Source organism: Phyllobates terribilis, unplaced genomic scaffold (assembly GCF_046119375.1).
Source record: "Phyllobates terribilis strain yellow unplaced genomic scaffold, ASM4611937v1 Scaffold_7__3_contigs__length_470593459, whole genome shotgun sequence".
NCBI lineage: Eukaryota > Metazoa > Chordata > Amphibia > Anura > Dendrobatidae > Phyllobates > Phyllobates terribilis.
This window is the reverse complement of record NW_027362767.1, coordinates 451,823,092-451,846,888: the sequence shown is the minus strand read 5'-3', so window position 1 is coordinate 451,846,888 and position 23,797 is coordinate 451,823,092. Positions and strand designations below refer to the sequence as shown.

At 47.6% G+C, this 23,797-nt stretch overlaps 1 long non-coding RNA gene across 5 annotated transcripts; it reads right to left on the bottom strand.

Annotated features, from left to right (window-relative positions):
* Window positions 1-594: 594 nt before the first annotated feature.
* LOC141155322 (uncharacterized) lies at window positions 595-23,379 on the bottom strand. Of its 5 annotated transcripts, none has more exons than XR_012247535.1 (4): window positions 23,068-23,379; window positions 20,297-20,449; window positions 17,085-17,197; window positions 595-865 (listed from the first exon to the last, which is right to left on the bottom strand). It is a non-coding gene; the product is annotated as an uncharacterized lncRNA (long non-coding RNA). The 5 variants fall into 5 exon arrangements; XR_012247533.1 differs by having other exon boundaries at window positions 17,073-17,197; window positions 23,068-23,378; XR_012247536.1 differs by lacking the exon at window positions 595-865 and adding an exon at window positions 11,795-16,174.
* Window positions 23,380-23,797: the final 418 nt, after the last annotated feature.

Here is a 23,797-nt window from a genome sequence, read left to right as displayed (position 1 = left end):
CTGTCTCTGCTTCCGCACAGGAGAGTGTAGTCCAGGCAGTGGTGCAGCCATGACACAGGTCCAGACTGTCAATCAAGGAGTAGTGCGCCGCACCCGGGCAAACAGGAAGCCTGAGGATCGTCCACTCCTGAGAAGCATGTATGAGAAAACCCCTTCAATCCCCGGTGAGCTCGGAGTTGTACAAAGCTGTAGGGAAAAGTTTTTTTATTAACTAGGAATTATACATAGAAAATATTGTGAAAGGGGACGTTGTGCTGCCCTCCCCTCCCCGAGATCAGCTGATAAACAAGCTTTGCTCTTAATGGATTTGGAGTTTATCAATGAAACTTTCTACAACTTTCCAGTTTACTTTGTGCTTTATCCTTCATTGTCAGCGCTGCTGTTGTTTTTTTTATTTCCAAAATAAAAACCTGGACAGACCTAATACTTCTCCTAGTTGCGGTTTTCCTACAAGTCCATCCTCCATGAGCTAAACACAGAACAAATGACTGATATCCAGAATGTTTGCTACAATGTATCAGCTACGATAAACTATATCATTCTGTAATTAAAAATGGTAAGTAGATCACAAATTATATTTCAGAGGTGCGGAACTTTTCATTTTTCAATAATTAACCTTTATTTGTATCAATCTTGTAAAATAAACACTTTAATGTATTTTTTGGACAATTAATTTTTAAAAAAATTGTCTGCAATTTTCCAGAACCTCGGCCAATATTAACTTTATACAGCGGCAGCAGCAGAGCTCTGTGAAATCAATTCACTATGCTTCGACGGGGAGAGACGTGACCGGCGTAGATGATGAGGAGCCCTGGATTCGGGAACACACATACTGATTGTAGGGAATCTTCTGTACTCCAGGAGACTGCAGCAAAGAATCCAAAATGTTATTCAGAAATTTCTCTTTCATTACCAGAGGATGAAAATGATAGAACATGTAACTTCCCATCGTAAATTAAAACAACCATCTGCATTCAGCAATATTGGTGCAAAGACCAAATCCCAGCCTCCGAATTATGACTATCTTAGGGAGCTAAAGATTTTTTTTATCACTTCAGTAATTTTGGGTTTTTTTCATGCAGCCAAGAATCCAGCAGCCAATACTCGGCACTTCTACTGCAAGTAGCTGCGGTTTAGTGGTGCAGATTTGTGACATGTTGAAGTAGTGCTGTTGCAGAGTGTGACATGCGGAAGTAGTGCTGTTGCAGAGTGTGACATGCAGAAGTAGTGCTGTGCAGAGTGTGACATGCAGAAGTAGTGCTGTGCAGAGTGTGACATACAGAAGTAGTGCTGTGCAGAGTGTGACATACAGAAGTAGTGCTGTGCAGAGTGTGACATGCAGAAGTAGTGCTGTGCAGAGTGTGACATACAGAAGTAGTGCTGTGCAGAGTGTGACATGCAGAAGTAGTGCTGTGCAGAGTGTGACATACAGAAGTAGTGCTGTTGCAGAGTGTGACATGCAGAAGTAGTGCTGTTGCAGAGTGTGACATGCAGAAGTAGTGCTGTTGCAGAGTGTGACATGCAGAAGTAGTGCTGTTGCAGAGTGTGACATGCAGAAGTAGTGCTGTGCAGAGTGTGACATGCAGAAGTAGTGCTGTGCAGAGTGTGACATACAGAAGTAGTGCTGTTGCAAAGTGTGACATGCAGAAGTAGTGCTGTTGCAGAGTGTGACATACAGAAGTAGTGCTGTTGCAGAGTGTGACATGCAGAAGTAGTGCTGTTGCAGAGTGTGACATGCAGAAGTAGTGCTGTTGCAGAGTGTGACATACAGAAGTAGTGCTGTTGCAGAGTGTGACATGCAGAAGTAGTGCTGTTGCAGAGTGTGACATGCAGAAGTAGTGCTGTTGCTTCAAAAGCATTCAGCAACTATTAGAAGTAACACAAGCACAGGAGACAAGAAGTGTAGTGCTCCAGAAGCATCCAGCAACTAAAGGGGTTAACACAGTCACAGGAGAAGGGGAGTGTTTTAGCAGAGTCCCAGGGGGATTGTGGGGAAGTTGTTTACTGTCTGGCTGGAGCCAAAGAGAAAGGTGGTGTGTGTGTTCTGTATCTCACAGAAGCGCCCCTGCAAGTGAAAAGGATTCAAGTCAGGGGTGAAGCTAAGCACAGGTCAGGTAGAGTTCCTGAACTAGTAGTGCAGAGTATTGTCAGGCAGAAAGATAAGGACTGGAAGAAATGGTGTCACAGGGATCATCTCCCTCAGCGAACCCTCCCCCCCTCCTCCATCTCACTGTGCTGTAAAGAATGCTGTGTTCATTAATGTGCGTTTGCATTAGAACTGTGCTGTCCTGTACTACTGGGAAGACTGTGAACTGCTGTGCTGCTAAGGAAGCTGTACTGTTTGTCACTGGAGCCTGTTGCTAATAAGACTTAACTTGCACTGGCCGTGCAGCTTCTTATTAAATGCTACTGTTCTACCGTTTATGAGGACTCTTGTCAAGTGTTTTTGGTCAGCAACTGAAACAACCTCCGTGTCTGTGCCTGAGGGTCATTACCCCTGTGCGCCTGAGAGAAGCTGCAGCACATGGTCTATGGTCGCCCTGAGTAACGGTTCCCCCAGGATTCCAAAGAATTCATGTAACCTGTCTCGCCCCTATCTGAACCTAGCGGTGTGCGTGTAACAGATACTGTCCATGTGGCATGCACAGGTGCAGTATATTAGAAACCCCCGGCCATGATTCATCAGGTCCGGCAATGTTCATGCTGATCTTGATGACGGGCCGTGGTGGAGTCACAGGCACCTGATCTATTAGCAGGTAGATGCCTCTTAATGAATCAGGTGCGTCTTAAATGAGTTGTGCGGCTCTGTGCCCCTGACCACTAATCTTACTCCAGAGAGACTCAGAGAGGAGGATGTGTGGTGGAAGGTACACCACTACGGCTCATCATGAAGCGGACGTCACCACCCCCTGTCCCACCTCCACTTCTCTCATGTTGGCGGAGCTGACTGAAACTTGCATGAAGAGTCGGCAAAAAGTGGCGCATTTTTAGCGTAACTCCCCGTTCCGTAAAAGCGTGGCAAAGTTTCTAATCATTTTACGCCTGTACACACGGCTTTTCTTCTTGGACCATGGCCGGTTCACGCATGTGTGACGCGCCCCTGGGGCAATGGGGTACTCGGCAGCCGGGCCTATGGATGCTGGGGGGGATATGTCACAGTGGCTGGCCCGGTCCGTGGCCCAGGGCGGTCAACCAAAAAGGGGAATTTAACTTGGATAGAGATAAAAATAAAGTAAATAGTTTGTGACGCCACCTGTGGTACCTAGTAAGGTTTACCAGCGCTGCTGCAGACCTCCGGGGGGTGATGGGATGGCAGCTGAGGTGTTTCTGCTCCCCACAGGTGGAGTTGGCCCCCGGGGCAGTGTGGAGTTTGATGGTGGTGATGCTGGGGCTTGTAGTGCAGGAGAGATGGCGCAGCAGGAGTAATTGACAGAGACAGGGGATTCGATTCAATACCTTTACTGATGCGGATGTCAGGTACGGTCCAGGGTACTCGGTAGGATGGGTGCACTTCAGGACTTCTCCCCAGTGAGCGGGTATAAGGCCTCCTGGTCTGTGTCTGCCTCTCTGTATGCTCCTGGCCAGCCTGCAACTGGGCCTAGCTTATGTGTCGTGCTGTTCCTTCACCTGTTGCTTGGTAGTAGAACCTTCTGCTGGCAACCACTTTCCCTGGTAACGCTGGGGCCTTCATGGTTCCTGGTCCTGTAATGGGTCTAGCTTCAGGTCTGCCAGGGACTTGTAGTCCTGCTGGAATTCCGTTGGTCCCTGCTGGGTATAAAGGACCCTGTAGGTGCAGACCCCGTGTCCGGTTTGTATCTTTGGGGTGAGCCTATGATGCTCCTCTGCCCCTTTCAACTCCTCTCTCCTCTCCTCTTTGCCGTCAGCCACACTCGGGACCCTCAGAACTCAGCAGCAGACGTGCTGCGTCTTCGCTGCTCTCAGCGTCAGCACGCTCTCAGACTCTCTGACTCTGACTCTCTCCAACTGACTGACTGCCTAGCTCCTCCCTCCATATGTATATCCCTAACGGGCTCCCTCTGGTGGTATGAAGTGGAAGGGTGGAGGTGTTTGTATGTAGTGAGGGCCTCTTGTGGAGAAGTCCGTCCATGCACCCTGGGTCCTGTGGTACCTGTGCACAGCAGGGTGCCACATTCCCCCCTAGTACAATTCAGTACTCCTGGACCGAAGCATTTTGCAAAACAGGTTAACAACAATAACAACAATAATAATTATAGCAACAATTAAGTTACAGTATGTCCCGTAACCAGGTGTCCATTTCACCGATGAAAATGTAACAGAGTAACATGAGGGACCCGCCTGAAAACCCTCAACGTAGGCCCTGGGCGTGGCTACAGGGTATAAGTGATCTAGGTGCTGAACCACGTATTTGGCCACGCCAAGCGGGTTTTTGTTCTGTGGTCATTTAAGGGGCACTTTTGATGAGTGCAACTATGTACAAGAACAGTTTTTGGCTGCTCACAGTCCTCAGCCTACAAGTCTCTATACCCTGGCGGGTAACTAAATGCACACATATTATTGACAGTTTATACAATAAATAATAGGCAATACCCAACTGGGTAACTATTTACATGGTAGACAATGCATGTTTATTCCCTAAACCTGGCAGGGATTTGTCCTTGTGTGCTGCGTGTGGACCTTCGTAGCACTGGGGTGTTACTAGTGTCTGTGCGTACCCTTTCTGTTAATCTAGCAGGTGTACGTGCTGGTAGATTATAGAACTGCCTTAATCTCTCTATGGGACTGGCAAGTGCACTGTCAACTGGGCCTTCAGGCTCTGTTTCAACGGGTGATCCTCTTCTTACTGGGGACTCTTCCTGTTCTTGAGCAGGTTCTTCCAGAGCGCTCACAGGTTCTTCTTGTGGCTGATAGAAGTGTATTACGGGTATAATCACTGCTCCATCAAGTTGAGGCCAGTCCGCAGGGAAATCTCCTAGAACTGTGTGAAGCACTTCTTCCTTGGGTTCTTCCGGTGCTATAGGAGGTACTTCTTCCTCCGTTGTCTTCAGTGGACCTGGGCACACTTTCAAGTGGTCTCTTGAGACTGTTGCAGTTGTTTTACCTCCATCTTTGCTAATCAGGCAGGTTTTACTGTTATCAAACTTGGAGTTCAACACCGTGTAGGGCTCTCTTTCCCACTGGTCATCGAGCTTGTGACCTCTCCTTTTCCGCTTCAGCACTATCTCTCCAGGTGCCAAGGGTTCTGCTGGTGCATGTTTGTTATACTGCTCTTCTTGTTTTTCCCTTACTCTGTTCAGACTGTCTTCGACACAGGCCTGTACTCTCCTGTACTGCTCTTGCCAATTTGTATCCCAGTCTTCAGTGGACATATCTGCTGCAGGTTCTACCACTCCGAGTTCCAGGTCCATGGGCAACTTTCCGGGTCTTGCTGTGATGAGGTACGCTGGAGTACAATTTGTAGAACTCACAGGTATGTGATTGTACAGATCTGCCAGGTCAGGTAGTTTGTCTGGCCACTGGTTCCTTTCTTCCAAGGGTAAGGTTTTCAGCAGGTCTATGATGATGTTGTTAATTTTCTCACACAAACCATTGGTCTGAGGGTGATACGGCGTAGTCCGGATCTTCTTGCACCCATACAGGTGGCAGAATTCTTTAAACAGCTCGGCTTCAAAGGCAGGGCCTTGATCTGTCAGCACTTTGTCCAGGTATCCATGGGGCCTGCAGAAGTATGCTTGGAATGTTCTTGCTGCAGTTTCTGCTGTCAGATCCTTGACAGGGGCTACCACCAGGAACCGGGAATAATGATCCACCATGGTCAGGGCATAGGAGTAGCCTGATCTGCTGTGTGACATCTTGACGTGATCCAGAGCAACAATCTCCAGGGGTTGGGTTGTCTTGATGGACTGCAAAGGTGCTTTCTGGCTGCCGTAGTCTTTCCTTCTGAGGCTACAGGGCCCACAATTCCGGCACCACCTCTCTATGGAGCTCCGCATTCCAACCCAATAGGATCGGTCCTTCAGCAGGGTTTCCAGCTTCTTCCAGCCAAAGTGACCTGCTTGATCGTGGTAGGCCGCCAACACCATCTGGATATCCGTCCTGGGTACAACAATCTGCCACACCATTTCATGGGTCTTGGGGTTGACATATCTTCTGCACAGCTTCTCTCTGTAGATGAACAGCCGGCTTCTTTCATTCCACAGTTACTTGGCTTGTGGAGGAGCACCCTTCTCCAGGTGAGAACCTTCATGGGTTATCAGTGCTTTGATAAGGCTGACAACCGGGTCACTGTCCTGGGTCTCCTTCCAACTGTGGTGGGGTAGAGGATTCAGCGTCCTTCTCTGACGTCTTCTGGTAACATGTTGCTCATGGACCTCTCCGCTTCGGTGGAAAGCAGGTAATTCAACTTCCTCTAAATCATCCACTTCATCCTCGGTGTCTGACTGGTGGGGCATTCTCGACAAGGCATCAGCATTGGTGTTCTTGTGACCTGCCCGGTACTTGATGGTGAACTGATAATTTGACAGTCTGGCCACCCAATGCTGTTCCATGGCTCCCAACCTGGCTGTCTCCAGGTGTGTCAAGGGACTGTTGTCAGTAAAAGCTGTAAACTTAGTTGAGGCTAGGTAATGCTTGAACCTTTCAGTGATAGCCCAGACCAAGGCTAGGAACTCCAGCTTGAAGGAACTGTAATTCTCGGGGTTCCTCTCGGTAGGGCGAAGCTTCCTGCAGGCATACGCAATTACCTTCTCTCTTCCATTTTGTTTCTGGGACAACACAGCTCCCAGTCCCTCGTTGCTGGCGTCAGTGTACAGCAGGAAAGGCTGACTGTAGTCAGGGTAAGCCAGGATTTCTTCACCAGTCAGGATTTTCTTCATTACTGCAAAGGATTCAGCCTGTTCCTTACCCCACTGGAATGGGGGACTCTTTCCTCTTTTGGATTGTCCTACCAGGAGGTCTTGTAGAGGTGCTACCTTTTTGGTATAGTCCTTTATGAACCTCCTGTAGTACCCGACCAGTCACAGGAATTGCCGTACTTCTTTGATGCTTCTCGGCTCAGGCCACTTATGGATGGCAGTGACCTTCTCCTGGTCTGGTGCTACTCCCTCCGAGCTGACTACGTGCCCCAGGTACTGAACCACGTCATCCAGGTACAGCAGCAGTGTCTCGAAGTTCCGATGTCCCAAGCAAAACTCCATCAGCCTCTGGAACGTTCCGGGTGCAATGCAGAGTCCAAACGGCATACTGTTGAACTCGCACAGTCCCATCTGGGTGGTGAAGGCCGTCTTCTCCCGGTCTTCTTCAGCAACAGAGACTTGCCAGTACCCGCTAGTGAGATCCAGTGTAGAGAAGTAATTGGCAGATTTTAGTGCAGCCAGGGATTCCTCTATACGGGGCAAAGGGTATGCATCCTTATGTGTTATGCAATTAATCTGTCTATAATCTGCACACATCCTCATGCTACCGTCCTTTTTCCTGACCAGGACCAGGGGAGCTGCCCAGGGGCTACAGCTATCCCTTACTACCCCTGCCTTTTTCATGTCATGCAACATTTCCTTGGCGTTCTGATAATGTGCTGGTGGTATGGGCCTGTAACGCTCCTTAACCCTCCGTCACATACAATAGGCCTGACAGGCACATCTCTTTTACTTTCATTTCTCCTTCCTCACCAGATTGTGAGGAAATCCCCTCCCTCCAGGTAGTCTCCTGTCTCTAGCAGCTCTGTGAAACCTCATACCACAGTTGGATTGCAGAGCTTCAGGAGGACAGATATAACTGCGCTAATCTCTCAGGCTCATTGTATGTGAACACGTCACACTCAATAAGGTTGGTATTTTATGTTTTTATTCATCACAATTGTTTGTTTAGCTTGTTTTATGAATGTATAGCACAAAGTGTGAGGATATTTCATAGAAATAAGGCAGATTAAAAAAGAAAGTGTGCTGCTCAGGCATATACAGTAGTTCCCTAACACATATTCCTTCTCTTGCTTCAGATTATCTGCTGAAATGGAGAGGAAAATGTACAATTTATCAAAAAACCTTGATATTGAGGAAGTAACAAACATGCTGTTAGATGATGCAGACCCCACACTGAATGAGGATTTAGGAGAGGAAAGTGAGATTGATTCTCATGATGAGGTGGAAGTATGTGAAGTGGATTCTGAAACAGAGCAAGATGGTGACAGTGATGAGGATGAAGATGTAGAATCTTATTATATGGGAAAAGATAAAAAAAAACAACTTTCAACGTCAGCAGAAACACCAAACGCTGGCCAATGGTCATATTTTTTGCTATGTTGAATTTGGGTGGTATAAATTCACAAGTCATTTACCTTGAAAACAAGCTTGAACCACTCCGTAGACGATTCTATCTGAAAAAATTGGCCCATGAACTAGTGCTTGGAGAGTTACGCAGGAGAAGTATGAAAACAATCGGTATCCCCTCTCGCCTTCAAGTTCAGCTCAAAAGATTCCGCCCAGAAGATAATAGTGAAAATTCATCACCTGCACCACCTCCCAAAAGAAGGAGATGCACCACCTGCACCACGGAAAGCGGAATCAGAAGGCTTTCTAATTATGAATGTCACAAATGTCATAATGCAATCTGCCTGACACATGCAAAAATGATGTGTAATTCTTGCTCTTTGCTCTGCAAGTGTAATTTTTCTGGGGAAACTTCAGGATCTAATTCTGATTGAATATGTGTTTAATAGTACTTAAGGTACCTTAAAATTAAGTTTGTTTCCATAAATTTTCTTTGTAGAGTTTTTTGACAGAGTCGAACTGGGGACTATTTGGCGGGAGTTTTGAAATGTTTGTATTTAGTTTTATGTTAAGTAAATGGGTTTTTTTTGCACCTGATTATGTGTAGTCTCTTTTATTACATCCCTATGAAGGTCACTGATCACTTTTAGAGCACTGAAATTGCAAAAATTAGATATTATAGGTATTTTTCTAGCCTGCGCATGACAGTCACATTGTATGTGAACTCGTTAGAACCGATATTGTATGTGACGGAGGGTTAATGGGTGGATGGTTACCGGTGGGTATGTGGTGTTGTACCCCTTTAACCCTTCAAAAGTCAAGTGGGTGTTTACTAAACACTTGTTCACATTCCTGAACCACTCTGTAGACACCGTGTTTCTGATGGACAGGAGTGGCGTCAGTCCCAACATGGAGCTGTTGACACCAATCCTCCAGGTGAGCTTGGAGTCATTGTCCTCCACTATATCCAGTGGGGTCAAGGATTCCACTGTGTGTATGGCATCATCATTCACAGTATACAATCTGGCAACAGTGGAATATCTTGGCAATTTGACTTCCTCCTCCCCACAATTTAGGAGTCGTACAGGTACCCTTCCATTGCGTACATCAACTACCCCTCTAGCAGTTAAGAGTGTAAGTCTGTGCTTCGAGCTAATGGGCTCCACTACCGCCTGGTAGCTCCGTCCTTTGAGACCTATTTCTGCTCTACACCAAATCAGCATCTCACTCATCGGGGGAATCACAATGGGTACCGGGTCTGTCACCCGTACATTACCAATTTCACCATCTGTTAGCTTTACCTGTTGCTGGTACATAAGGGCTTGGATCTCTTTCTGGAGCGCCCTTCTCTGCCGTGGTCTGGCGGTGTCAGCAATCTGTTGGAGCAAAAACAACACTTCTCCCAAACAGTTACCAACAATATTTGTACCAAGTATCATATACAAGTCTGTATCACCAGGGTTAGATTCCACTACAATCAGTCCTTGGTCCTTTAGTTCCACTCTCCCCACCTTCACCGTCACGTCCTTAACCCCTACTAGGTTAAGAGGAAGGCTGTTAGAGGCATACACAGAGAGGTTCGGGGCTGGCGGGTGGAGTTCATCTATGGACCAGTACCTTTTGTAGAGGACATCAGGTATGATGGTTACCTGTGAGCCGGTGTCCAGTAATGCAGGTGTTGCTATGCCGTCCAGCACGATGGAAGGAAAGGCCTTCCTCCTACGAACCGGTGGTACCAGCTTGATGGGCCTGGTTGATTTACTCCTGGGTGTCGGCCCTCGGCCCCAGGGTTTGCCCGTTTAAAGGACAGTTCCGTGCGGTGTGGCCAGCCTTGTGGCAGCGGTAGCAGATGAAGTCTCCTGGAGGGCGACCTTGGTCGTTGGTCCTCCCACGGGGTGGCGTTGTCCTCCTCCGGGGTGGCGTTGTCCTCCTACGGGGTGGCGTTGTCTTCCCTCTTCTCCTCATCCAGCGGACATCCTTAGGGCTGTCGGCGAGTAGGATCCTTCCATCCGGCTCGGACTCCGCCTGTAGCTGCAGGGTGCTCAGGACAGTGGCCAGGGTTTTACTCAGCTGACGCACTTCAGAGCGCAGGTTGTCCAGCTCACTAGGGGGCACTGTTTGCATCTTTGCTTCAGCCGTTAATGAAGGAGCAGTGGGTGCTGCGGGCACTGGGGTGGCCCCACCCTGGTAACGCTGGATAGCAGTCCCTGATGTTTCCAGGGGCTGCAGACCCTTTATAGCCATGTCCTTCAGGGTGTCAAAGGTGGCATCTGGATGATCTAAGGCCCACCACCGTACGGTTCTGCTCTCCTCCTGGGACCTCAACCCCCGGATGAATTGTTCTGTCAGCATTTTATTCTCATCTTGTATGCTGGCTGGACTAACCTGTTTCAGGGCCCGCAGGGCTTCCTGTAAGCACCAGGCATAGTCCCGGATACTGTCCTCAGGTTTCTGGGTACAGTGGTAGAACCTCATCCGGAGATCTGTCTCAGTGCGGTTTTCAAAGACAGTTTGCAGTCTCTTAAATATAATGCATACTGATTCCTGGTCTGCGGCTGGCCAGGTTTCAATTTACCGCTCTGCGGCACCAGTCAATTATCCCAGCACAACAGCGGCTCTCTGTTTACCAGTCATTGAGTACATATCCAGTACACCGCATATTTTCCTTTTGAATCCAGACAGGGTGTCTGGTTTGCCATCATACTAGGGAAGCCATTTCGCTCCAGGGATATAAGGCAGGGCCATGGGTTTCAAAGGAGTCACGACCCCTGCTGGTGGAGCGGCCGCTCCGGCCTGAGCAGCGCCGGGCGCAAGTTGAGCATCAGGAGCATTAACCGGTGCTCTGGCGGCGTGCTGGTCATCGGCCATGGTTGCGCCCCCCTAGTGAACCGTAGCCAACCTCCTGTTTCTTTAATCGGGTAGGCCGTAGCTCCGCCGACGACGGTCTCCTTCCAGGACCTGACGCTTCCTGGTGCTGCGTCAAAGCGTGAGGCGGGGCTTGAGCTTCGCGCGCTTCCAGCAGCACCGCCTCTCCGATTCCCGCGGTTACGCCCCTCTTCTTCCCGCGTGGTGACTCGAAAATGGCGGACAATGGCGGGAAACAGCGGCAATTGGCGGGAAAACTTCACCACGGTATGCGACAAAGTTCTTTAAGGCGCACAGTACCTGGTGGCAACGAGCACGCAATCCTGTTCGTGACGCCAGAAGTTGACTCGCCCCCGGGGCAATGGGGTACTCGGCAGCTGGGCCTATGGATGCTGGGGGGGATATGTCACAGTGGCTGGCCCAGTCCGTGGCCCAGGGCGGTCAACCAAAAAGGGGATTGTAACTTGGATAGAGATAAAAATAAAGTAAATAGTTTGTGACGCCACCTGTGGTACCTGGTAAGGTTTACCAGCGCTGCTGCAGACCTCCGGGGGGTGATGGGATGGCAGCTGAGGTGTTTCTGCTCCCACAGGTGGAGGGGGCCCCCGGGGCAGTGTGGAGTTTGATGGTGGTGATGCTGGGACTTGTAGTGCAGGCGGGATGGCGCAGCAGGAGTAAATGACAGAGACTGGGGATTCGCTTCAATACCTTTACTGGTGCGGATGTCAGGTATGGTCCAAGGTACTCAGTAGGATGGGTGCACTTCAGGACTTCTCCCCAGTGAGCGGGTATAAGGCCTTCTGGTCCGTATCTGCCTCTCTGTATGCTCCTGGCCAGCCTGCAACTGGGCCTAGCTTATGTGTCGTGCTGTTCCTTCACCTTTCGCTTGGTAGTAGGACCTTCTGCTGGCAACCACTATCCCTCATAACGCTGGGGCCTTCGTGGTTCCTGGTCCTGTAATGGGTCTAGCTTCAGGTATGCCAGGGACTTGTAGTGCTCCTGGAATGCCGGTGGTCCTTATTGGGTATAAAGGACCCTGTAGGCGCGGACCCGGTGACCGGTTTGTATCTTCTGGGTGAGCCTATGATGCTCCTCTGCCCCTTTCATCTCCTCTCTCCTCTCCTCTTTGCCGTCAGCCACACTCGGGGCCCTCAGAACTCAGCAGCAGACGTGCTGCGTCTTCGCTACTCTCAGCATCAGCACGCTCTCAGACTCTCTGACTCTGTCTGACTCTCTCCAACTGACTGACTGCCTAGCTCCACCCTCCATATATATCCCTAATGGGCTCCCTCTGGTGGTATGAGGTGGAAGGGTGGAGGTGTTTGTATGTAGTGAGGGCCTCTTGTGGAGAAGTCCGTCCATGCACCCTGGGTCCTGTGGTACCTGTGTACAGCAGGGTGCCACATGTGCTCCTCAGTCCTCACCCATCGGTAATGGAATGAACTTGTAGCACTGATCATATCCTGCACATTTGGATCAATCTTTTTTTCCAATATTCTTGTGCAATGAATTAAAACCACAGAATCTATCCAGAAACAAAACTACAGGAGGAAACAGTTCAGTGGAGGGCTGTAGAGCTAGACCAAGGTTTTGGGAAAATATCTGAGACCAAACGTATTATAATCTCGTCATTATTATGTCTGGTGCCTATAATAAGGGGTCTGGATCCCAGCGGGTCGGTGTGAAGTTTTTCCGTGTATCCCGGTGTTTCTCGATCTGCTGGACCCCACTGATGACCCAGATTCCTGATGGATTTGTGCCCCCCCGTCTCTTCTCCGCGGTGACGACCTCTGGGGTCCTGCCAGACTGCATGATATCGTTAGGAATTCCCATTCATTAGCATCAGATTAACCCTTTAAGGCTCAGCCTATTTTGGCATTGAGGAACGCAGGACATTTTTGTGTCTGGGTCAGGTCACGACATCCAGAGCGCTGGAACATTTATATTATTCCAGCTTTCTTTTTTGGGACGCGTAAGATTGTTTCATAAACACTTTGTGGGGCTATTATATATATTATTATATTATATTATTATTTTTTTAGGAGGGAGTAATCAGGTGTTTTAGTGTTTTTACATTGTTCACTGTTCTGTTTAGAGTTTTAGTGTCAACAGTTTTTTTAAAGAACTTTTTAAAACTACAATTATTTTATAGCTCCACTATAAGACTTCAGAATGTCATCTCCGGATCACTGATTTATGGTTTGGTGTCCTCGGTATACCAAAGCATTATTGGCCGACATACAGCCATGTTAGGTCTCGGGGTTATTGCTTAGCCACCGACTGCAATTAATAGCCCACAGAGTCCCACCACATGATTGGAGAGGAGCCCCTTCACTTTATCTAACAGGCTGGTATTTCTCACTGATCTAGCACCAAGCGCTGCTTCCTCCTCCTGCTGCTGCTGACAGCTACCACTGCTCTACTGCCCATCAGGTTGCCACAGCCACCTGATGCACTTTTGTGACATCACTATATTGGGCCATATAGCCCAGCTCAGGTGGCAGGACTCCACTTGAGTATTCAGGGAACTGGCATCCATGACGTTGCTGAGGAATTCTGGACTGCATTTGTAGCCCTAATATTGGATTTCATTAATAACCTAGCTCTGCTACATTGCTATGTCAGCTCGGCTATTTGTTTTTATTGCAAACCCAGCTCTTCTACACTCGTTCCGCATTGCCTGATTGAATTCTGCTACATATCTGAATCAGCTTTGTTTTTAAAGGGGTTCTCTGGGACTATTTTTTTTTAACTATGGGCCCATGAACTAATGGGCAGGTACAGTAGTTGCTAACAACCTGCCTGATCTACCCATTCAGGGACCTCTCCTGCCAGGGATTATGCTGCTTCACATCAACCAAGCAGCTCTTCTTCTTCCGCTCTGCTCTGTTGATGGGTGTGACAGCCAGCATCATGCAGATTTACAGTTGGCTCCCTGCAGTTTTGCAGCAGGGAGCTGGCTGTCAATCAGCATCATATCGGCAGAGACGCCCCATCAACAGAGCAAAGTGGAAGAGAAGCAGGTCCTCTGTCCATGTGACATCACTAGAAGCTGCAGAATTGCCAACAGGAGCAATCAGTGAATGCTCTGAGCCATCAGGGATCGGCGGGCAGAACGGTGAAGTAGTTAGCAATTACCTGCCTGTTAATTCTTAGCGCAATAGTAAAAAAATAAATTAGTCCAGATAAGCACTTTAAACCTCCTGTTCAACTCATCTATGTTATTCCAGTTCCTAAAAGCAATGCTAAAAGCAAATGTTTAAGGAGGAGGGTGTTAACACTGACTATTCAGGGGGCTCATCCCAGGGAGAGAGGAAGTAGCCACATGTTTTAGTCAGAGTGTTGGAAGATTGACGTCAAAGGTAGAGGATCTAGGCTGAGGTCCTGGAGCCATGGATGGATGGCCCATGGAATTTGGAGATCGGTTGCTGGCTGGGCTGGACACACGTGCTTCAATTGTGGGATCTGTAGTCTGGATTTGATTAGCTTTCTGCTCGATACATGGGCTTCGGTCGTGTTATCTATTGTCTGGAGGAGCGTGGACTGTGGCTACAGACTATACTGGCATGAGATACAAAATCTGTGGGCCAAGCAAAAGGTGGGAGACAGTGAGTATCGCCTGGTATGGGGACATTGGAACTACTGATCCCAGGTTGGGAACTTGTGGACTGATTGTATTTTTGCCATTTCACCTGGAATTGTTGTAAAATCATGGATGTAAGGAATAAAATATTGTTGCCTCGTTAACCTGCCTAGATGATTATTACAACCAGCAACTTCAGATCTTCACAATACCCAACCACCAAACAGATGAGGAGCTGCTTATCTCTGGGGGAGAAAGAGGATCAGCCATGCTAAAATAGAATTGGAGACTGTTACGGGGAAAAAATTGGGGACCAGGATCAGGACCTCCCCATATACATAAGATTAACAGCAGCTCGCATTGGGTTCCACCAAAGACTGAATATTTTTGGAAACCTTTAGACCAGTGTTTCCCAAACCCCGTCCTCCCGGCCCCCAACACGTTATGTTTTCAGGATTTTCTTAGTATTGTACAGGTGATGGAATTATTATTACAGCATCAGAAATTGCTCCCGATTCTCTCACCTGTGCAACACTAGCCGCGAGGACGGGGTTTGTGAAACACTGGTTTAGAAGAACCAACTATTTTGAGCGTGTGATATGTCGAGCAGGGATAGGACTTATTTGTTACGACTTCCTAGTTTGGCGGTCCTCTATCAATTTGCCCCGATAAACCGGAACTGAAATTGGATACAAAAGTGGCCTTCACACCAGAGGACTCAAAGCAATCATATATCCAAATGATTTCCCTGCAAGAAATATGAAGTCCATGGTGGCCACCGGACCTCGACATCAGAATCAGAAATCAAAAGGAGAGTTTCCAGATGGAATAAACTTTGAAACGACAAATTCAATGTCCGAAAAAGATATTGGTTCATGGATAACGCGGAGTGGAATTTATAGACACGGGACCTTTTAAGAGCATCAGACTTGGGGGCAGTTGTGGAAGCTACAGACGAGCTCATTATTATAAATGGTCACCGTGTCTTTATGGCCACGAGCGTCATTATCCACAGACCGGAATTCTTTCTACATTTTTTTTAATTTTGCTTTTGCTGAAGTTTTCTTTCACATTTTAAAGTCCATTTGTTGAATGTAGAATTTTGCTTTTGTTGAAATTTGTAACATTTGAATTTTGGTGAAATGTTTTGACTTTTGTTTTTGTTGATTCTTTTTTCTAATAGAGTGACCCCGCGGAGCTGCAGGTTGTGATTATTTTGTGCTGGTTGGACGATGTTCTCCTGTGACACACGGATACACTCAGGAATGCCGTACGTCTGGGAGGGCTCTAATTGAATTTTATTTTGAGTTGCGAGGTCAGACCCTCTCTGATGAACTTTAACCAGATGAAGAAAGTGAAAAGCTTCTCATTGGCCGATGGAGAACATGATCTGATTAACACGAAGGTAAGCACATAAATACAGAATGCTGGGGATGTTGTTCCTCTGTTGCCTTCAAGCTTTTCCTTTTGTTCTTGTTAAGACCTAAACCCAAAAGGTAAATCCGTGTAAATAATTGGAACGTGCTGGACTCTCTCCTCTGACATCCAGAATCTCTATCTGGCCCCAGGTATATGGCACAAAAAAACAAACTGAGTCTTATCTTCTGCACACATGCACTATGAATGGTTCCAATTAAAGGGGAACACATCACTTAAAGTTAAACCACCGAATAAGAATTTTTTTGCAACATTTTTTTTTTTGCCGCTTATTTCATGAAAAGGAAATTGGAGACCCATCTGGACGCTCACCTGCCATTGTATTCTAGGAGGGTATGTGGTCCTCACATTGGGGGTACATACTGCAGAGCCTTTCTATGAGCCAGAGTTCGATCACTGGCGATCGGTGTCTTCTTGAGGCTCTTTGACTATGTATCTCTATTATTAATATTCTGTAGGTTATAAAGTATGTACAGAAAGCCCAGCGTGAGTCTACCACAATATGGGCGCTATGCCCTTTAATACCTCCCCATGCACCCCAAAGGCAGGTCCCTCCTTACCCGACTGGGCTCCCTCATTGCCCTTGTGGTGTTTTTTGAGAAGATCTGAGTCACGGTCACGGCCACACGTTGCTACATTGTATCCGCCATATTGTATCAGAGACTGCAGGGGGCAGCGGGCATTTCTAATCCGCAGGTAAGGGCGCTCACAAACTCTACAGGAGAGTCTCTGCTTTACCGTCAGGGTTCATGGTGCCAATATTAAACCAATAATTGCCATTCAGAGGAAGTGGAGATGAGCAAATCTGCTGAGATGCGAATTCAGCAGGTTATTTGAATTTGGACGGGAAATTTGATTTGCATTGAAGTTTTTTGATGTGACTCAAATGTATATTCTTATTAAGTCTCTCCAGACACCTGAGAATAAAACAAATTACTACTCACCTCGGCACTTACTTGTCCCACGAGAGCCGCAGTCCATCCTCCTCCGGACTCTTCTTTCCTCCTTCCTCCGGCCTCTTCTTTCCTCCTTCCTCGGGTACGTGGCCTCCTCTTTGGGCATCTTCACTCTGCAGAAGAGAATGGAGATCCAGCTCTACAGAACTTCACAGAACCTGGTCTTTATTCAATGTGGCGAATGTTGTACAAATCCAGTGCAGGTGAGTGAAATATCATGACACCGATGTGGAATAAAATCCACGCGTTTCAGGTTGTTAAACCCTTAGCCATGATGTGATGATGTCTGTGAAGGAGTTAAGGTTTATATATATGTCTAGGATATCCGGTCTGCACACAGGCTGCTTAATTCTCAATTAATGATTTAACCCCTTCCAATTCCAAAGCGTCGACCCTGCACATACACTATGAAATGCATATTCTGGCCACAGGATGGAAAGCGAAACAAAGTAAATGGATACAAACATGTACAATTCCGGATTGACAAATAAATGATATAACAATGAAATACACGATTGTTTAGTCATGATTTTAACATTATTTCTAAATAGCAATGCTATCTAAAGACTCCACTCATGCAAATGGATTGCACAGGTAATCCTACGGCATCTCATAGCTAATACGTGATATATTAATTTAATTTCACTTCAAATATTACGCTGTCACTAAGGGAGCTTGATGTCTTTTCTCAAGTTAAGTCCCTTCGGAGATCTAGTGTTAAGGCTGAATATCCACCGCGCCTCTCGTCTTTTCAGCGTGGATTCTCTATTATCTCCTCTATTCTTTATTTGCACCTGTTAAATGCCGTAGATTTTTATTCCTGAGATGTTCCTCTGATCTTCATTAATAAAATGTCTGGAGGCTTGAGAAGTTCTCTTATGCAAGTTTTCATGGTGGTGTATATCATAGATGTGATTCCTGATGCAGACTTACAATTGGATAATTGGATAATGGCTACTGGCATGGAGGATGGTTACTGGCATGGAGGATGGTTACTGGCATGGAGGATGGTTACTGGCATGGAGGATGGCTACTGGCATGGAGGATGGTTACTGGCATGGAGGATGGCTACTGGCATGGAGAATGGCTACTGGCATGGAGGATGGTTACTGGCATGGAGGATGGCTACTGGCATGGAGGATGGCTACTGGCATGAAGGATGGCTACTGGCATGGAGGATGGCTACTGGTATAGAGGATGGCTACTGGCATGGAGAATGGCTACTGGCATGGAGGATGGTTACTGGCATGGAGGATGGCTACTGGCATGGAGGATGGCTACTGGTATAGAAAATGGTTACTGGCATGGAGGATGGCTACTGGCATGGAGGATGGTTACTGGCATGGAGGATGGCTACTGGCATGGAGGATGGCTACTGGCATGAAGGATGGCTACTAGCATGGAGGATGGCTACTGGCATGGAGGATGGTTACTGGCATGGAGGATGGTTACTGGCATGGAGGATGGCTACTGGAATGGAGAATGGCTACTAGCATGGAGGATGGTTACTGGCATGGAGGATGGTTACTGGTATAGAGGATGGTTACTGGCATGGAGGATGGTTACTGGAATGGAGAATGGCTACTGGCATGGAGGATGGTTACTGGCATGGAGGATGGTTACTGGAATGGAGAATGGCTACTGGCATGGAGGATGGTTACTGGCATGGAGGATGGTTACTGGCTTGGAGGATGGCTACTGGCATGGAGAATGGCTACTGGCATGGAGAATGGTTACTGACATGGAGAATGGTTACTGGCATGGAGAATGGCTACTAGCATGGAGGATGGTTACTGGCATGAAGGATGGCTACTAGCATTGAGGATGGCTACTGGCATGGAGGATGGTTACTGGCATGGAGGATGGTTACTGGCATGGAGAATGGCTACTAGCATGGAGGATGGCTACTAGCATGGAGGATGGCTACTGGCATGAAGGATGGCTACTGGCATGGAGGATGACTACTGGTATAGAGGATGGCTACTGGCATGGAGGATGGCTACTAGCATGGAGGATGGTTACTTGCATGAAGGATGGCTACTAGCATGGAGGATGGCTACTGGCATGGAGGATGGTTACTGGCATGGAGGATGGCTACTGGCATGGAGGATGGTTACTGGCATGGAGGATGGCTACTAGCATGGAAGATGGCTACTGGCATGGAGGATGGTTACTGGCATGGAGGATGGTTACTGTCATGGAGGATGGCTACTGGAATGGAGAATGGCTACTAGCATGGAGGATGGTTACTGGCATGGAGGATGGTCACTGGCATGGAGGATGGCTACTGGCATGGAGGACGGTATTCCCTGCTGTTTTTCCCATGTGTTGCCATAATGATTGAGTGGCTGGGGGTCCCTGTGAGTTGGAAATCCAGAAACTCAGTGTTATTCTTTTGGATATTAAGGATGAATTTAAGATTAAATGGATTGTGATTTATATAATCAACTAAAGATATTATTGGCAGATTCATCTGTCGCCCATATAATGAGCAAGTCATCGATGAATCTGCCATATCAAAATATACAATCAATGAAGGCGGTGCCAACATTGAAGATATTCACTCTGTGACACTCGGTAACAATGTGGCACAAGTCACAACATCACGACACGCATAACCCGAAGACTAGAGAGCACCATGGGTGACCTCAGAGCCTGACACAGCGCTGGAAGCCCCGGCCCAAGGTGAAGACGGCCGCTGAAGACGACATTTAGCTAAATTCACACAAAGCAAATCTTGGGTTAAATTTTAGGAAAATTAAATTCACCTCAACGTCCTCATCTCTAAGAGAAATCTTTCTGGCCCCTGTTATCTGCGTCTTCTGCCAGATTTGGGCCTTATGTTTCACCCTGAGCTGTCAGCCATTCTTCAGGAGTCTATTCAGAGTTCTGCTTAATTGTCATTGCCCAGCGAAGGACAACAGCGGCGATTCATTCAGCATCTGTGCACGTCCGTGGTGCCACCATCAATCCTCGCTCAATGATGTGGTACCTGCCGCCCCCGCTACCTCAATAATGGCAGAATCCAGGGAGATCCGCAGATTGTCCTGCTGCATCCTGAATAGGGAAATATAGCAGCTTTTCTGTGACCCCCGGACACAACGTCCCCCCCCCAGCACAGACCCCGCCGCTCTGTACCGTGTTATGTCTCTATAAACCAACATACTCTGTCCAGCTGGACCAGCGCCTGCCGCGCTCTGATGAAAAGTTACCTTGGCAATGCCAGGCGGGCAAGTGCCCAAATTATGTCTGATGGGGTTTCCTGGACCCATAAAGATTCATCGCCTCGTGTTTCAGTTTCTCACCATTTTCAAGATCTTTGCTTGCAGTCAGTGAATGGGAACATAGATTTACAAGCTGAAATCCTGCAGGGATGGAAAACTTCTTTGTTACAATTACATCTATTCTAGATGGATATAATGTATCAAAAACACAAGATATGTCTACAGGAGGCCATAGCCGGGTGGTGGTACATCCATGATCATAGATAAGTGGCATCCAGACGGTGGCGTCTCTGTATATCAGATCATTGGCGCTCTGCCACGTGGCACCCTGTAACTGGCATGGAAGAATTGTTCCATATTGTGGCACCGAAGGAGCAAACTGGAACTAAGTGCAGCTCCATGAATTCAGAGGAATATGGAATAACAGCAGGGCCCCATGGAAGTCTATAGGTGCCCTCCCCGGCCATAGGCATGAGCACAATGTCTCTATTCCTGACTGCGGTCTGTGGGTCAGCAGTCCTATGTAAAATCATAGGCAAGATATCGAGATACCACTGAGACTCCTGACAAATGAAAAAAGCAGCTATGCTCACTAACAAATGCTTGGCAAACTCAGCCCTGCTGCATCTGTATCCTTTCCAGGGTTCCAGCAGAAACAGTCAGTGACACATTGTATAACCCTACAACACTCTCAGCTCTGCTGCATCTGTATCTTTTCCAGGGTTCCAGCAGAAACAGTCAGTGACACATTGTATAACCCTACAACACTCTCAGCTCTGCTGCATCTGTTTCCTTTCCAGGCTTCCAGCAGAAAGTCAGTTACACATTGTATAACCCTACAACACTCTCAGCTCTGCTGCATCTGTATCCTTTCCAGGCTTCCAGCAGAAACAGCCAGTGACACATTGTATAACCCTACAACACTCTCAGCTCTGCTGTGTCTGTATACTTTCCAGGCTTCCAGCAGAAACAGTCAGTTACACATTGTATAACCTTACAACACTCTCAGCTCTGCTGCATCTGTATCCTTTCCAGGCTTCCAGCAGAAACAGCCAGTGACACATTGTATAACCCTACAACACTCTCAGCTCTGCTGTGTCTGTATCCTTTCCAGGCTTCCAGCAGAAACAGTCAGTGACACATTGTATAACCCTACAACACTCTCAGCTCTGCTGCATCTGTATCCTTTCCAGGGTTCCAGCAGAAACAGTCAGTGACACATTGTATAACCCTACAACACTCTCAGCTCTGCTGCATCTGTATCCTTTCCAGGGTTCCAGCAGAAACAGTCAGTGACACATTGTATAACCCTACAACACTCTCAGCTCTGCTGCATCTGTATCCTTTCCAGGCTTCCAGCAGAAACAGCCAGTGACACATTGTATAACCCTACAACACTCTCAGCTCTGCTGTGTCTGTATCCTTTCCAGGCTTCCAGCAGAAACAGCCAGTGACACATTGTATAACCCTACAACACTCTCAGCTCTGCTGCATCTGTATCCTTTCCAGGCTTCCAGCAGAAACAGCCAGTGACACATTGTATAACCCTACAACACTCTCAGCTCTGCTGTGTCTGTATCCTTTCCAGGCTTCCAGCAGAAACAGTCAGTGACACATTGTATAACCCTACAACACTCTCAGCTCTGCTGCATCTGTATCCTTTCCAGGGTTCCAGCAGAAACAGTCAGTGACACATTGTATAACCCTACAACACTCTCAGCTCTGCTGCATCTGTATCCTTTCCAGGGTTCCAGCAGAAACAGTCAGTGACACATTGTATAACCCTACAACACTCTCAGCTCTGCTGCATCTGTATCCTTTCCAGGCTTCCAGCAGAAACAGCCAGTGACACATTGTATAACCCTACAACACTCTCAGCTCTGCTGTGTCTGTATCCTTTCCAGGCTTCCAGCAGAAACAGCCAGTGACACATTGTATAACCCTACAACACTCTCAGCTCTGCTGCATCTGTATCCTTTCCAGACTTCCAGCAGAAACAGCCAGTGACACATTGTATAACCCTACAACACTCTCAGCTCTGCTGTGTCTGTATCCTTTCCAGGCTTCCAGCAGAAACAGCCAGTGACACATTGTATAACCGTACAACACTCTCAGCTCTGCTGCATCTGTATCCTTTCCAGGCTTCCAGCAGAAACAGCCAGTGACACATTGTATAACCCTACAACACTCTCAGCTCTGCTGTGTCTGTATCCTTTCCAGGCTTCCAGCAGAAACAGTCAGTGACACATTGTATAACCCTACAACACTCTCAGCTCTGCTGCATCTGTATCCTTTCCAGGGTTCCAGCAGAAACAGTCAGTGACACATTGTATAACCCTACAACACTCTCAGCTCTGCCACATCTGTATGTTATTGTTTCCTGCAGAATCGGATACATTGTATACGACTGTAACAAACGGGATAGAATTCCTCCAGTAAATGAGAAACACTCGAGCCGCCGGAGCCGCTGAACAATCTCCACATGTTCTGATGTAAATATATATATACGGAGCTGTCGCCGGGTGATGGCCGCCGGCCGGGATCTGCAGACTCAGGTTACCGAAAGGAAGAAATAATTATCAGTGATTGATCGATCGAGGAATAAGCCGATTTATTGTCTTATTAATCGATATGATATAGACCGGATATAAACCAGAACTTTCTGGTCTTGTGACGACCCGCAGACAAACTCAGCTCTGCTGATACTAGACTGTCACTACATCATGAATCCCACCCAGCCTGTCTCATACTCTAGTTACCTCCAGAGCTGCATTCACAATTCTGCTGGACGCTGCTTTCAGTTCTTAGACGAGATCCTCTGCTTCCTGGCAGATATTGGGGCTCAGGTACATTGTATTTAACAGTAATTTTGCACTTTTCGGCCATTACATTGATATTTGTGCATTTTCGAGGCCCTTATATATTTTATATTACTGACCAATGTCCCTAACGCTGTTTTTCGCCTGTGGCGGATTCATCGACAGGTCGGGTTCAGGGTGGAGCGATATTGGCGCAGCGCTCGCATGGGGCCCCAGTATTAATAATTATCCATAGTCTTTTCACCCAGATATTTTTACCGCTCAATGACAGAGCGCACGTCTGCCAGCAGGGGGCAGCAGTGACATGTGAGATTATTAACCATTCAAGGATTTCTTCTGGACCTGTGAACATCATTATTGCTCCTATATGAACCCGTGGACCTAAACACACGCTGTATCTACCATCCATGATCCATGACTAGGGACGGACAATACATCCCCGTGCGCTGTGCACATGCTGCAAGAAATAGGATGCAGACCACCATTGTAAAATATCAGTGAGGCTTAATGCAACCAGCCTGACACTGAGCAGACAGCGGCAATGAGACAGTCGTGTTATTGGGTTCGATTCACCATCTCTTTTCAGGAGCGCCCTGCTCTCCAGCCGCCTGTTCCTGAGTGCTGGGTGGCTGATGCTCCTGCAATTCTGGCCCGCTTCACTATAGGAAAG